The sequence below is a fragment of the Amborella trichopoda genome, chromosome 1 (assembly GCF_054954075.1).
Source record: "Amborella trichopoda isolate Santa Cruz 75 chromosome 1, AtrichopodaSantaCruz75HAP2 v2.0, whole genome shotgun sequence".
Lineage (NCBI taxonomy): Eukaryota > Viridiplantae > Streptophyta > Magnoliopsida > Amborellales > Amborellaceae > Amborella > Amborella trichopoda.
The window spans coordinates 39,071,128-39,086,948 of NC_142336.1; positions in this window are offsets into that span (position 1 = coordinate 39,071,128).

The following is a 15,821-nucleotide window of genomic DNA, read 5'->3' on the forward strand; positions in this document are numbered from 1 at the left end:
TGTTAAGTTGCTCCTCTTCGCCTTCTCTTTGCACGTAAATGTTCTCTTTCAGTGTTTCTCTATGCACTTGTTAAACAAGCAGAAGGCTGATATTTTCTCTCACTTGATCGATGACCCATTAATTGTGAGGGAGAATCTTGCTTAAAGGTCATTAAGGTTGTAGTATCTCCTGTCTATGGAGAAAGAAGAAGCCAAAAATAAAGGTTGAGGTGAAATATCTCACTGGGGTTTTGGTTGAAGATTAAGGTCAAATAAGCCAAAGATTGTTTATCTTTCAAATATGAATAATGATCCTATGAGATGCTCCTACATCATATGTATAGAACCCCAAAGGATCACCATTAAATTTGGCACAGATCTTTAGAAAAGTTATCACATAGATATGGGACTTGAATTTTTTAGAGAACTGTGTCAAATTTAATGATGATCATTTGGGGTCCTACATACATAGATGTAGGATCATAGGATCATAACTCTTCAAATATATGTAGGCAGTTAAACACGCACCAAAAAAATAGAATATAGATAATAGATCATCTTAATCTTAATATATGGAAAACCTAGTAATGCCTTTATTCAAATTAAAAAAAATCTGAATTTTTAGAGTTAATTTGGTCAAACATACCCTTATTTGGAGCAGGGAATTGTAGCTTCTGCTTTTAATTTCCCCCAATCCCCGACCACAAAATTTTAAAACTACCCCTTGCACTCAATAAATGATGAATTGTAAGAAGGAAAAGTATAAAATGAGACAATTTATTCTATTGACCAAGGTTAAAAGTTGAAAAGATATTTCTTGAACTTTGTGACTCACCCAAGCTATCAGATTTCACATCGGATCGTTATAAGTAATTGTGACCTCCTTAAAAGAAAGCTGGCTTTTGATTTTCTTTTTTCTTTTTTCTTTTTTTTAGTGTTAATTTTTCTTTGTTTTTTCATGAATGTTTAGAGAAGTGATGAACATTTGTAAGTCATGTAACGGTTTGGGCTTAATACTTTAATAAAGCGCTTCATAATGCTCTCTAACTTGCTAACCAAGGCTACAATTTATATTAGTAGATTTGTTAGGATGAACTTGTTGAGGATAATTCTACTTCTCATGCAAACTAATGTAGCCTTTCACATATTTATTTTACTTTGAAATCACTCAACCACAACAACCCATCAGGCCCTTGATGGTTTATCCACAAAAATAGGTAACCCCATGTACTAAAATAGCAAAGATTCTACCCCTCATCCCATCCTTGCAACAAGGTCAGCAATTTGATTTCTCAAATGCTTTACCCTAATCATCTCAATCTTTTCAAAGCATCGAATTGTTTATGTATAATAAATATTTGTATGGTTTTTGTCAGATTTAAGTTACAACAAACCTAGTGAGGTTCATCACAGTGTTTATACCCAATGAGTCTTATGCCTATAAGTTAAGCATACAAATGAAGCTATAAATTTTTATATGGATGTATGATCCAGATTGCAAATATCTAAATGCGCATATATATGGGCAATATCTCCAAAAGATTGAGAGACCGAGATGATGATGTTAGTCTCAATGAAAATAATAATAAATAAATAAAATTGAAATCGATAAACATCTTACTCGGATCTGTCCTTAAATCACACGAGGGACCTAAGGTTCCATACCAAACCTATAGACCAAGTCATCTGGTGATAGGCTACCATGAGAGTCCTCTTGGTGAATCTCCTTCACCTCCTTTTTATCATTCTCTCTCTCTTTTCTAAAGGGGTTAACTTCCTTTTATTTAGTAACTTTCACATTCATGGTATACATGAGTTGAGATCCAAGTGTAACTCCTGCCTTAATTCTCTTAAGTGCAGCTAGTTAGGATAATAATTTATCACCAAATTGTTAATCTTAAGTCCACTAATGACTCATATAATAGGATGTCATCTAAGCATTCCCACAATTTACAAGGAATCCAAACACACCACTAGGCTTTCCCTCCAGTGATACAGGGTTTTTTCCTCCAGTGAAACATCATAATAAAGCTAAAAAATGGATCAATGTATATGGCATTGTCTCATGTTAACCATATGGGATTTCACATATACTCAATATGGCTTTTGTACTATTATTAAAAAAATGAATTTTCGAGAGAAAAATGGCCTGACCGGCCACATTTCCAACAACTCTAACTTTGTGTGACGGCCTTTTAACATATTGTACATGACACTACCTCATGTTTTCCACATTTCATATACTCAACCAATGTAGTCACACACCACTTTTAGATTTCCTGGCTTCCACAGTCTTATATATGGCATTGCCTCGTGCTGTTTGTATGGGATTTCACATATACCCTACTAATGTGGTCATATATCACACTCAGATTTCCTGGCCTCGATAACCTTGTACATGACATTGCCTCATGCTTTGTAGTTTCCACATGAGATTTCACATATACCTTGTCAATGTGGTCAAACACCACGCTTGGATTTCTTGGCCTCAATGGTTTTATATATGGCATTACCTCATCCTACCTACATGGGATTTCTCATATACCTTACCAGAGTATTCATACCACATTTAGATTTCTTGACTTCAATAACCTTGTATATGGAATTGTCTCATGCTACTTGCGTGAGATTTCACATATACCTTGCCAATGTGGTCAAACACTACACTTGGATTCTTGGCCTCAATGGTTGAATATATGGCATTGCCTCATGCTACCTGCATGAGATTTCTCATATACCCTTATAAATGTGGTCATACACCACACTTAGATTTCCTGGCCGCAATAACCCGTTGCCTCATGCTACTTGCAAGGGATTTCACATATATCATCAAACACCACACTTGGATTTTTTGGCCTCAATGGTTTTGTATATGGCATTGCCTCACACTACCTGTATGAGATTTTTCATATACCTTACCAATTATTCACCAACATATTGAATTTTATTTACATCTATCTTTTAGCCAAAAGAAAAAGGCCTATTGCTTTCGCTTGTTTCTTAAACATGTCGTCTACAACTGGTTTTTAAGTCTGAAGCCCAGTTTCGGATCATAGGTCAAAATAATAAAAAACTATAGTAATTTGACAAAGTTCTTAGTATTATTATATACATAAAGAAATCTTTAAGTGGTCTCAACCTTAACAATAATAAAAGAAAGAAATATAATATCATTTATTTTTGACATGTTCAATAAGTTTCAACTAGATGATGTTATCAAATTATTCCATAATGGCTCACACTATTCTCAATATGTGGCTATCATCATAATAACAAAAATTAGTCCAATATAGTCTACCATGCTAGCTCAGTAATTGCTCTCACTTTCTTAATGTTCATTGATAATTCTAGAGCTAACAAATTCAATTCTAATTTGGCAAATGATGATTTACTCCCATTATATAATGAATAGCTATCACCAATATGATAATTCAATCTAACATGATACACCATTAGACATTTTAATGTTATTTGGACATACGCAAAACATGATAAGATGTCAATGATAATTATATCTCATTGAAAAATAATAGCTCAGCATCACATCCTCATGGGTACAAATTTAGTTTTCTAAATAAACGAAAGAATACTAAGCGAAAAAAATAACCAAAAATAACTCACAACTTGGTTAAAAATAATAAACAACATTATCAATCTAAACAAAATATTCTTAATGTTTATAGAAAGCAAGAAAAAAAATTCTAACACACACACACACACACACACACACACACACACACACACACACATATATATATATTGTTGAACTTGAAATATTCATAATCATTGATCACCATGAAAATTTTCAAATCAAGTATCTCTTTAAATAAAATTGATAACCAATATGTCTCATCATAATATGTATAATTGCTAGAGACCCATGTTAGAAATAAATAGGAATATCTTCCACCCTTTTTCTATAATTTATTTATTTATATTTATTTTTTAAATAATGAAGATTGAGAGATAGAGACTTGTGTATCCTTGGGTAGATAGAGAGAGAGAGAGTAACTTAAATTTCAAAATAAGATTACACATTGATTTGCATTTATTTTACACTATTAAGGTAAAATAGAATATCAACAAATTTATAATTTAAGGTAATAAAAAACTTACCACAAAAGCTTTGTAATTGAAACCTAACAAATTTCTAATTTAAGGCAATAAAGAATTTACCACAAATGTTTTATAATTGAAACCTGCTAAAATCCAATTTAAGACAATAAAGAACTTACCACGAATGCTTTATAATTGAAACCTGCCAAATTCTAATTTAAGGCAATAAAGAACTTACAAAAAATGCTTTATAATTAAAACCTGCCAAATTGTAATTTAAGGCAAAAAATAACTTACAAAAAATGCTTTATATTTGAAACCTGCCAAAATCTAATTTAAGGCAATAAAGAACTTACCACAAATGCTTTATAATTGAAACCTACCAAAATCTAACTTAAGGCAATAAAGAGCTTACCACAAATGCTTTATAATTGAAACTTGTCAAATTTTAATTTTAAGGCACTAAAAAGCTTACGACAAATGCTTTATAATTAAAATCTGTCAAATTCTAATTTTAAGGCAATAAAGAACTTACCATGCACATTGATTTGCATTCATTGTTGCGATTGCATGTATAACACTAATTGGTCTCTTTTAGAAAGTAAGCAACTATGATTATCTGCATTACCAGTGCAGCTTCATGTATACAGTTTCCTACGTCATGGTTATCTTTCAAAAATACAAAACAACAAACGATTTACCTCACATCAAGCGCAATTCCCAATGAAATCATTTGTGATCAAATTTCCATAGTGTAAATATTCAACTCCACTAATCAAGTGGGAAACGGACTAGTTCATTGTTGTCCACTCTACACTTAATTGAAGAGGAAACACTTTGTACATGAAGCTTGGTGAGTCCAAAGCTCCTAGCTTAAATATAGTATCTATTACTTGTATAAAAATGTGTCAAGAAGTAGTAGATCCATGACACAATTGACTCAGGCAAGCATGTAATATCCATTAACCACTACCAATTGTGATGCTGCATTCACTATAATTTTGATGTATTTTGCATACTTTAGAATGTTTTGGTGTTGACCGATAATTGAATGCATAACGCATGAATGATTTCCTAACAATATCCGCCATCAAATGGGAAAGAAAAATAATGAACTTACATTTTATTTTTAGTCAACAAGCAAAGTAACATAATAAAATGAACCAGTATTTTACTTTAAGCCAATAAGCAAAGTAACATAACCACTTCCTAATCCTTTTCTAAACCAAAATCTAAAGATGAGAAGGGCCACTATGATTAGGTTCAAACGAGCAGGAGAGGTAAAATGATCACAACAAGACATAGAGAGAGAGACATATGTTAAGAGAGATAGAAAAGAGCTCGAAAAAAGAAGAATATAAATAGACAAGTTTAGAGAGTGATACACTAAAAAAATAAAGAGTTTTAACATGCTCCTACTCCCATCCCATAAATCTAGGAGGGAAAAGAATGTAAAGGCTAGAGTAAAAAGAAAGAGAAATGAACATTTTTGGAAATCATAATGGAAATAGAAACAACACGAACTGAGTTTCACGGTATATTTAAACCCCTCCACTCCATATCAGCACACATTACTCAGCTATACCGGTCAAATGTGACTTCAGCTTACCAAGTGGGCATCCAACCTCGCTCTGATTCCATTGTTAGTCCTAATGAAAATAATAATAAATAAATAAAATTGAAATCGATAAACAACTTACTCGGATCTACCCTTAAATTACATGAGGGAGCTAAAGTTCCAGACCAAGTCATCCGATGACAAGCTACCTTTTGAGTCCTCTTGGTGAATCTCCTTCACCTCCTTTCTATCATTCTCTATTTCTTTTTTAGAGTTAACCTTCTTTTATAAAGAACACATTTATTTAATAATTCTCACATTCATGGTCTATAGGAGTTGAGATCCAAGTGTAACTCCTGCATTAATTCCCTTAAGTACAGTTAATTAGGATTAACAAATTGTCACCAAACTGTTAATCATATGTAATGAGCTAAACCTGTTATTAGTCCACTACTGACTCATAAAATAGGATGTTATCGAAGCATTCCCACAATTTACAAGGAATCAAAACATACTATTGGGTTTTCCCTATAGTGATACATCATAATAAAGCTAAAAAATGGATCAATGCATATGATATTGCCTTATGTTAACCACATGGGATTTCATATATACTTCAATAAAAGTTTTGTACCGTTATTAAAAAAATGAATTTTCGGGAGAAAAATAGCCTGATAGGACACATTTCCAACAGATGAAGCTTTACACAATTGTTCAATGTTAATGCTACTTTGATGGCTTTCAAGCCATTGGTCTTCACATTGATATATGTGGCAAAGAATGTTGCGTGCAAACGGGGTTTATGCAATTGAAGTTGACCAACTTCTATACAGGAAAAGAGTTGGGGTCGTGGTGGTAGCATCCCCACACCCAGTTACTACATCGTGGTATTCATTCCTGTCGTTGACACCCTCACTTAACACCTTCAAAATGTAACTCCCTAATCTATTGAAAACACTTAACACATTCAAAATGTAACTCCCTAATCTATTGAAAAAACAGGTAGGGGCACGTCTTCCCCACTGAATTACCAGAAAAAAAAAAAGAACTTCTATATAGGATTATTGTAAACTTTATTATGATTGGCAAACTGTGACCATACTTTCGTGTTGTCTGTTGCTGTCAATTTGAGTCTTTGCACTTAAAATGCATATTTAATGCTCGATGAAATGTCTTATGGTGCTTGGCTATGCCTTTCAGGTTGATAAACTAAAGGTGATTCTCATTTCTTAATCCTAAGTGCAGTTTAATTTAAACATGGTATGATGCTCGACAAGATCGTTAAATGGAGTGTTCCCCATAAATCTAAATTAAGGAAACAGTTCGAAATTCTATTGACATGATCACCTAATGATGATCTTAATGTCATGGTTTAAGTTTTATAATTCTTAGTTGATCATCAACCACAATCATTTTATCATCGTTTGGTATTAAGTTTTACATGATGTAAATCATACTAGCCCATACATGAGAGGTGTAATGGCAGCCATACACTTATGGCAACCATACTCGTTTTATTGAGCAAGAAATTTGCAAGGCAAGGTGTCTGATAGTGTGCCTATGAAACACCTTATGTTTCTTGTGGCTCATTTGTTGACTCAAATCTCAAATGATTCACGTTTTATGATACATGCCTTGCGTAATTTATGCCTTATAAGATGAATAATTTGTAATAAGCATTGTAAAAAGCTTATGTCTTAATGCTACTTACCAATTGTTTGATTGGTCATGATCATCCCTCAGATTGCAATTTTACTGCCACAATCAAATGTTGCTTGGGGTAATTTTGATATAAATGGGCAATTGCTTGCCATATGCAGACAATTATTGGATAATCCTCTTAAAAGGAAGTTAGACATGAAATCCAGTCCCTTGGGACATTTGTCCTACTTTACCTTCACCTAATCTTCACCTAGTTTACATCAACAAAACCTGCCAACTGTCATGCATGGTGCCCTAAGGTACCTGGTAAGAAAATTCAAGCCTTCATAGAAACAATTTTGAATTTTAAGGATTGGCCTTAGACATCCAACTGCTTTAGGGTTTAATGAATACAACTCATGTAGAAACTAACTTTATGGGAGAGAGAGCCATCTTGAAAATTTTACTAGTTCAAATAATATTTTCCTTTCTGAGCATCACTTCGTTGTACCTCAAGAAGTCGAAGCTACCAACATTCATTCTCATCTCTTCTCTTCTTCTGCATAATGACATTCACCTGCCTTTTGATCAATTTCTCCTAAATCACATGGTATTTAGAGTTAAAAATTTGTAGATATGCTCCTCGCTTAATGCCCTAACAAAATAACCGTTCGCATGGTTATTTGTAAGATTAAAAGCTGGATGGAAGTCAAAAATGGATATTGTTACAGAATGACCAACGGTTGATCAAGTATCTATAGTGCCATGTATATGAGGAGTTTTTAGATGAATCTTGAGGCAAGATGACCTAAATTTCATTCTCAACATATTTTTGTAGTGAAAATGACAATTAATCTTTCAAAATTTGGCCAAAATAACAAAGAAAAGTGATGGAACATGATGAACCAAAGCTCTTAAATGCAAACTATTGATATTTTTCCTCAAATGACAGTTACTAGTTTGCCCTTTGACCAATACGTGGGGCAAAAGTTAGTTTTCTACCCATTATACAATCCAAACTTTTAGTTTTCCACCCATGCTTGATCTATGTTCTATAAATACCCCAAGCATTCATTGGAGGGGTTGTTGTAGCTTTAGAGGTTGAAATAGTAGTAATTCTAGAGAGAAAAAGGGGGTGTAAACTTGAGGTCTGGGTACTAATTATAACTCAAATCCTAGTAATGTTTTGGATCAAACCCCACTCAATAAAGCATTTTTGCTTGTATGATGCGAAGAGTATTAGTCCCAATAAATAAAATATCATTAAATAAATAAAATCGATAAATCGCTTACTCGAATCTGCCCTCATCACATGAGGGACTTAAGGTTCCATAGCAAATCCTATAGACCAAGCCATCCGGTAACAGACAACCTTGAGAGTCATCTTTTGGGGAATCTTATTCACCGTGCATTTTTTTTTTTTTATCCTTTTTTCTCTTCAATTTCTTTAGGGGTTAACCTCTTTTTATAGATAACACATTTATTTTGTAACTCTCACATTCATGGTCTATAGGAATTGAGATCCAAGTGTAACTCCTGTCTTAATTCCCTTAAGTACAGCTAATTAGGATTAACAAGTGGTCATCAAACTATTAATCCTATATAATGAGCTAAACCTGTTATTAGTCCACTAATGAGTCACATAATAGGATGTCATCCAAGTATTCCTACAATTTAATAAAAGACATTTAGAAACTATATAAAATTTGCATATCTGTAATATAGAAAAATAATTCTTACAAGAAATTCAAATACACCACTAGGTTTTACCTCCAGTGCAACATCGTATAAATGGATCCAAGTATACATGGCATTTCCTCATATTAACCACATCACATATACTAAAATATGGCTTTTATGCCATTATTGAAAAATAAATTCCTAGGAGAAAATGGCTTGGCATGCCACATTTCCAACATTTCCCACTTGACCTGAAGGCCATTTGATATCTGGTGCATGGCATTGCCTCATGCTTTTCACATTTGATTTTCATATACTCAACTAATGTGGTCATACACCACACTTAGATATTTTAGCCTCAATAGCCTCATATCTGGCATTGCCTCATGATATTTGCATGAAATTGCACAGATACCCTGCCAATGTGGTCATACACCACACCTAGATTTTTTGACCTCAATAACTTTGTATATGGTATCGCCTCATGCTACTTAAATGAGATTTTACATATACCCCACTAATGTGGTCAAACAATATACTCACATTTATTGGCCCATGTGGTTTTGTATATGGCATTTCCTCATGTTACCTACATAGGATTTATCATATACCTTATCAATTAATCACCAACACGTTAGATTTTATTTATATCTCTCTTTCAACCAAAAAAAAAAGATCCTATTTCTTCCGCCTGTTTCTCAAACATGTCATCTACCATTGGTCTTTAAGTCCAAAGCTCGTATATGCTTATAGGACAGAATGATAAGAACAACAATAAATTAACAAACTTGTTGGTATTATTATATACATAAATAAATCTTTAAGTGGTCTCAACTTTAACAATAATAAAAAAATATAATATCATTTCCGGTTGACATGTTCAATAAGTTTCAAATCGATGATGTTATTAAACTATTCAATACTGGCTCCCATTATTCTTAATATGTGATTGTCATCGGAATAACAAAACTTAGTCCATTGTAGTCTACCATTCTAGATCAGTAATTGCTTCGACTTTCTTAGTGTGCATTGATAATTATAGATCTAACAAATTCAATTCTAATTTGGTAAATGATGATTTACTCCCCACTATCCAATGAATAGCTATTACCAATACGATAATTCAATCTTACATGATACATCATTAAATATATTTAATGTTATTTGGATATACACAAAACATGATAAGATGCCAATGATTACTACATCTCAATGAAAAATAATAGCTCAGCATCCTCATGGGTACAAATTTAGTTTTCTAAATAAACGAGAGAATACTAAGAAAAATAATATTAAAAATGAAGTAACAACTTGATTAAAAACAATAAACAATATTATCAATCTAAACAAAATATTATTACAGAACATAACAAATAAGCTTATGTACTTTCCAAGGATGTTGTAATGCATTGTCTTGAAGAAAGCAAAACAAAAAAATCTTAGCACAAATATACATATATTGTTGAACTTGGAATATTCATAATCATTGAACACCATGAAATTTTTCAAATCAAGTATTTATTTAAATAAAATTGATAACCAATATTTGTCTCATCATAGTATGTATAATTGCTGGAGGGCCACATTGGAAATAAATAGTCTTCCAACCTTTTAAATATAATTTATTTATTTATTTTAGATAATGAAGAGTGAGAGGTAGAGACATGCGTATCCTTGGGTAGAAAGAGAGTAACTTAAATTATGAAATAAGACTATACATTGATTTGCATCGATTTTATGTTTTTAAGATAAAATAGAATGTTAATAAATTTATAATTTAAGGCGATAAATAGCTTACCACAAAAGATTTGCAATTGAAACCTACCAATACCTCCCATATTCAAACTTGCCAAAAAAATATTTTGTAACTGGAGCTTACCAAGTATCTTGAACACTACCTCATATTGGCCATGGTCCGTAGAGGACTAAACCTTTTACAAATGAAGACTTTGGTGAAGTTAGAATGAAGCTACCAACAAACTCATGGAAGTTCTTTTTATGTTGGATGTTGTATCCACGGACAGCTCCCATGCTCATACCCAAAACTAAATAAATAATAAAAAAAAGAAAAGAAGAAAAAACCCATCAATTATTATGTCTTTTCTCTCACTAAAGTTTCAGTTTGAAGAACCAACTCGTTTATGGAGGATTGTGCCCTAAGGTAATGGTGTAATGCAATCTTTTGCCATAACATACACCTAAATGTGACTAGTTATGTCTCAAATATTTCATAAAAACAATTATAAGTCAAGATGCATTATGCAATGAAGCGTTAAAGCTTCTTCCTTACATCCTCCACAGTGGAGAGCCATGTCAAGTGGAATCAGGTACATGTTTGTCGCCCCAACAACCCTTTGGTGTGTGCTTTCAGCCCTTGCTCAAGCCTGAGGCCATTCCTTCTAGGCAAAGGATACCATCGCACATACCTTCCATCAATCAAGCATCAGGCTATTCTTTCCAAGTAAAGGATACGATCGCACTTTTCTTCAGTCAAATGATACAAAAGATACTATTGCACATTCCTTCCAGGCAATTGATATCATCGTATATACCCAACGGGGAATACCCGCTCCCAACTGTACTGGGTTTTGCCAAGCCCTCACATCTCATAAACCTTGCTCTGTTACCATTGTTAGTCCTAATAAAAAATATCACTAAATAAATAAAATTGATAAGCCACTTATTCGGATTTGTCATTAAATCACAGGGACTTAAGGCTCAATACCAAATCTTATGGACCAAGCCATCCGGTGACAGGCAACCTTGAGAGTCATATTTTGGTGAATTTCATTCGCCTTGCATCTCTTTCTTTCTATCATTTTTTTCTCTTCAATTTCTTGAGGGGTTAACCTCTTTTTATAGAGAATACATTTATTTTGTAATTCTCACATTCATGGTCTGTAGGAGTTAGATCCATGTGTAACTCCTGCCTTAATGCCCTTAAGTACAACTAATTCGGATTAACAAGTGGTCACGAAACTTATAATCCTATCATGAGCTAAACTTGTCATTAGTTCACTAATGACTCATATAATATTCCTAAAATATGATAAAAGACATTTATAAACTAAATAAACTGTGTATATCTATAATATAGAAAAAACAATTCTTACAAGAAATCCAAACACACCACTGGTTTTTACCGTTAGTGATACTGAGTTTTCCATCCACTGCAACATTGTATTAAAGCTAAAAAGTGGATCAAAGTATGTGGCATTGCGTCATGTTAACTACATAGGATTTCATATAAACTACAATATGGCTTTTGTGTCATTATTGAAAAATAAATTTATAGGAGAAAAGGGCCTGATAGGCTACATTTCCAACAAATAGTGCACTCCCACCCCAAGCTTATGTCCTTGGGATCAACAAGGATTTACCCATGTTCATCACCTATTGTGATCTACTATGAGCTCTTCACTTTATCAATCCAATTTACTTTTTGGAGTGTAATCGGGCCATATTAATTCGCCCCAAATATGCTACTTGAAATATGTGACAACCAGCAAAACTAACATATCAAGGGAACATAATTAGCCTATATTATGTATAGGTGAAAACCGAGTTGTTTGCACATGAATTGGGTTATTTAGGAGTTCTTTATACTTTCAATCTCTATTATAGTTTGCATTAGATAAATATACAAATTTTAACACCTCGATTCGGGTCTTGAACCATATTACAAACCTTCAAATGACAATATACACACAACATGGAAAACATTGAAACCACGGCGTGCATGATACTATATATATCTGGACGGCTTCAAGTGATACCAACTGTCTTTTCGTCTGTAAGTGATCTCCACACATAGCAAGGTCTGCAACACTTTCAGGGGCTCATTTTTTTTTTTCAACTTGTAATAATATTTCTATAAAGGTTGGGATATCACACTCTCTAATGCCTATAATATCCCTTTTCTTAGATCTTGATTAGTTTCTTCAGTCGCCTCCCATACTACATTAATGGGTAATTTTTAGGGGTTTAAAGCAAAAAAGCTTCATTGTTTTTTGTGTATATCCAAAATCAAGTGGTTATTTCTTCCATCGTGGAGTAGTTTTATGAGATAAACATTGTTTTGAATTCAAATGCGTAAGTATCTGAAAATAACAATCTTCTATATATAAAACACGAGCAGGTTCATGACTAGGTGGCAATCAAGAAATTCATATTAGGTTCGGAGTTTGAATACAATGGATAAATAAAGAGAACTAAGTACGCACCTGCGAGCAGGTGCTACACTGGATTTGCGTCGCACATAGTCAGCCAACCTAAGTCTATTTTCTCTCATCACCTATTAGTGCCACACTTAAGTTATCACGAATGTATTCATTTAGAATTTTATTCCTTATTGTCTTGCCACTTATCCATCTCAACTACATTCATCTTTAGATATGTTGTTTCTTGACCGCCCAATATTCCATCTCATATAGTATAAATGATCTCACAATTGTCCCTATAGAACTCCCATTCAATTTCATATTTATGCGACAAATACATAAAATTCCAGTTGTATATCGGGTGCCACCAGAAGGAGGAAGCGAAGCCATTTAATATACTTGGCTTCCCCCTTTTAGTCCTACTAGTAAGCATTCCACGTCAGAATACCTCCTTGATTGGAGAGCCAACGCGGTCTCCACTTTGCCCATCTCGGCTCTAATTCTATATGCGACTTCTTTCTCAATCTCTTAATTTTTTTGGATTATATAAAGCCCTTAGTATATAGTCAAAAATCTACATACACAACATGGTTCTAGAAAAGTTTTATTGACAATAATCTTAGACAAAATATCATTATCAAAACTTATTGAAAAATTAACAGTGGCTAAGGCAACTAATTTATCAATCATGTGGTTATTTTTAAAATCTTTTCACTTAGGTACCTCCTAAATTATGTTGTTAGAAAATACCAAATATGTTCAAATTCTAGATTTGGGAATATGAACAAGCAACATCATTTTTGGTAATCTAACCACTTAAATTGATTGAGTCATTTTTGGTAATCTAGGCACTTAAATTGATTTAGTCAAATAACCTAGATACCCCTACATGTTCTAGGTTATAAATTTGCAAAAATTTTTCATACCAAAATATTTTGTTTTAGTATGGAACTTGGAATAAGTAGTGGTATTTACATGTGACTTAAAAGAGATAAGGTTACCAAAATACTCATTTTTCAATAAAAATATGTTCTAGGGATGAATCCTGAATTAAGCAAGTGTATCTTACATCATTTAACTCAAATTTTGTGATAGTCTCTCTCTCTCTACAAATTTTGAGATAGTTTCTCTCTCTAAAATTTGATATGGTTTCTCTCTCAAAAAATCAATAGACCTTTTCTCTCTAAATCTTAAAATTTGAAATAGTTTATCTCTCTACAAATTGAGATAGTTTATTTTTATAAAATTTTTCGACACTTTCTCTCTCTAAAATATGATATAGTATCTCTCTTTAACATTTTAAATTATTCTATCTCTCTAAAATATAAAATTTAAGATAGTTTCTCTCTCTAAAAATTTTATGGTAGTTTCTCTATCTAAAGTTTGGTATATCTCTCTAAAGTTTAAGAAACTTTTTTTTTATTAAACTTGAAATTTGAGATGGTTTCTCTCTAAGAAAATGTTGAGATAGTTTATATCTCTAAAAAATTGTAAATACTTTCTCTCTAAATTTTAATATTATTACTCTCTCTCAAATTTTAAGATGCTTTCTCTCTCTATCTCTAAAACTTAAAATTTGAAATAGTTTTTCTCTCTAAAATTATGAGATAGTTTTTCTCTCTAATATTTTTGAGATATTTTCCCTCTCTAAAAAAATTTAGTACTTTCTCTATCTAAACTTTGATATATTTTATCTCTCTAACATTTTGAGATAGTTTCTCACTCTAAATATTAAAGTTTGAGATAGTTTCTGTTTCTAAAATTTTTCAGATAGTTTTTCTCTAAAATTTTAATATGATTTATCTCTAAAACTTAAAATTTGAGATAGTTTTGTTCTCAAAACATTTGAGCTATTTCTCTATGTAAATTTTTTTAGGCAGTTTCTCTCTCTAAAATTTTAAGATACTTTATCTCTGTAAACTTAAGATATATGATAATTTCTCTCTCTAAATTTTTTGAGAGAGTTTCTACCTCTAAAATTTTCCAGTTACATTTTATCTCTAAAATTTGATATAGTATTTCTATCTAAAATTTTAAGATGCTATCTTTCTTTCTCTAAAACTTTAAATTTGAGATAGTTTTTCTCTAAAAAATTTGAGATAGTTTTTCTCAAGTACTTTCTCGTTCTAAATTACAATATCTCTCTAAAATTTTAATATATTTTGTCTCTCTCAAACTTTAAATTCAAGATAGTTTATCTCTCTAAAAATTTAAGATAGTTTTTCCCTCCAAAAATTTGAGATAGTGTCTCGCTAAAAAAATTTAGGCATTTTCAGTCTCTAAATTTTGATGTTGTTTCTCTTTCTAAAAACTTTGAATAATGTCTCTCTTTAAAATATTTCTAGGTACTTCTCTTTAAAGTTTAATTTAGTTTTTCTTTCTAAAATTTAAATATACTTTATTTATCTAGTATTTAAAATTTGAGATAATTTATCTCTCTAAAAATTTGAGATAGTTTATCTTTAAAATTTTTTTGGTGATTTATCTATTTAAAATTTGATATAATATTTGTATATATTACAAACCAAACCTGTCGTAATTTTCATATAAAAATATTTCATATCAACTAAACGTGCCATAAGTTTCAGGTCAAGGAGTCAATGAGTGGAATCCACAGACATATTTCAAAAGCAGATTGTGATGTGGAAATGAAATTGTTGAAAAATTAGGGGATTTTCTAACATTTAAGTACTATAAAATTATAATATCTGAATTTTTCTATAGAATTATAATATCAACGGCCAAAA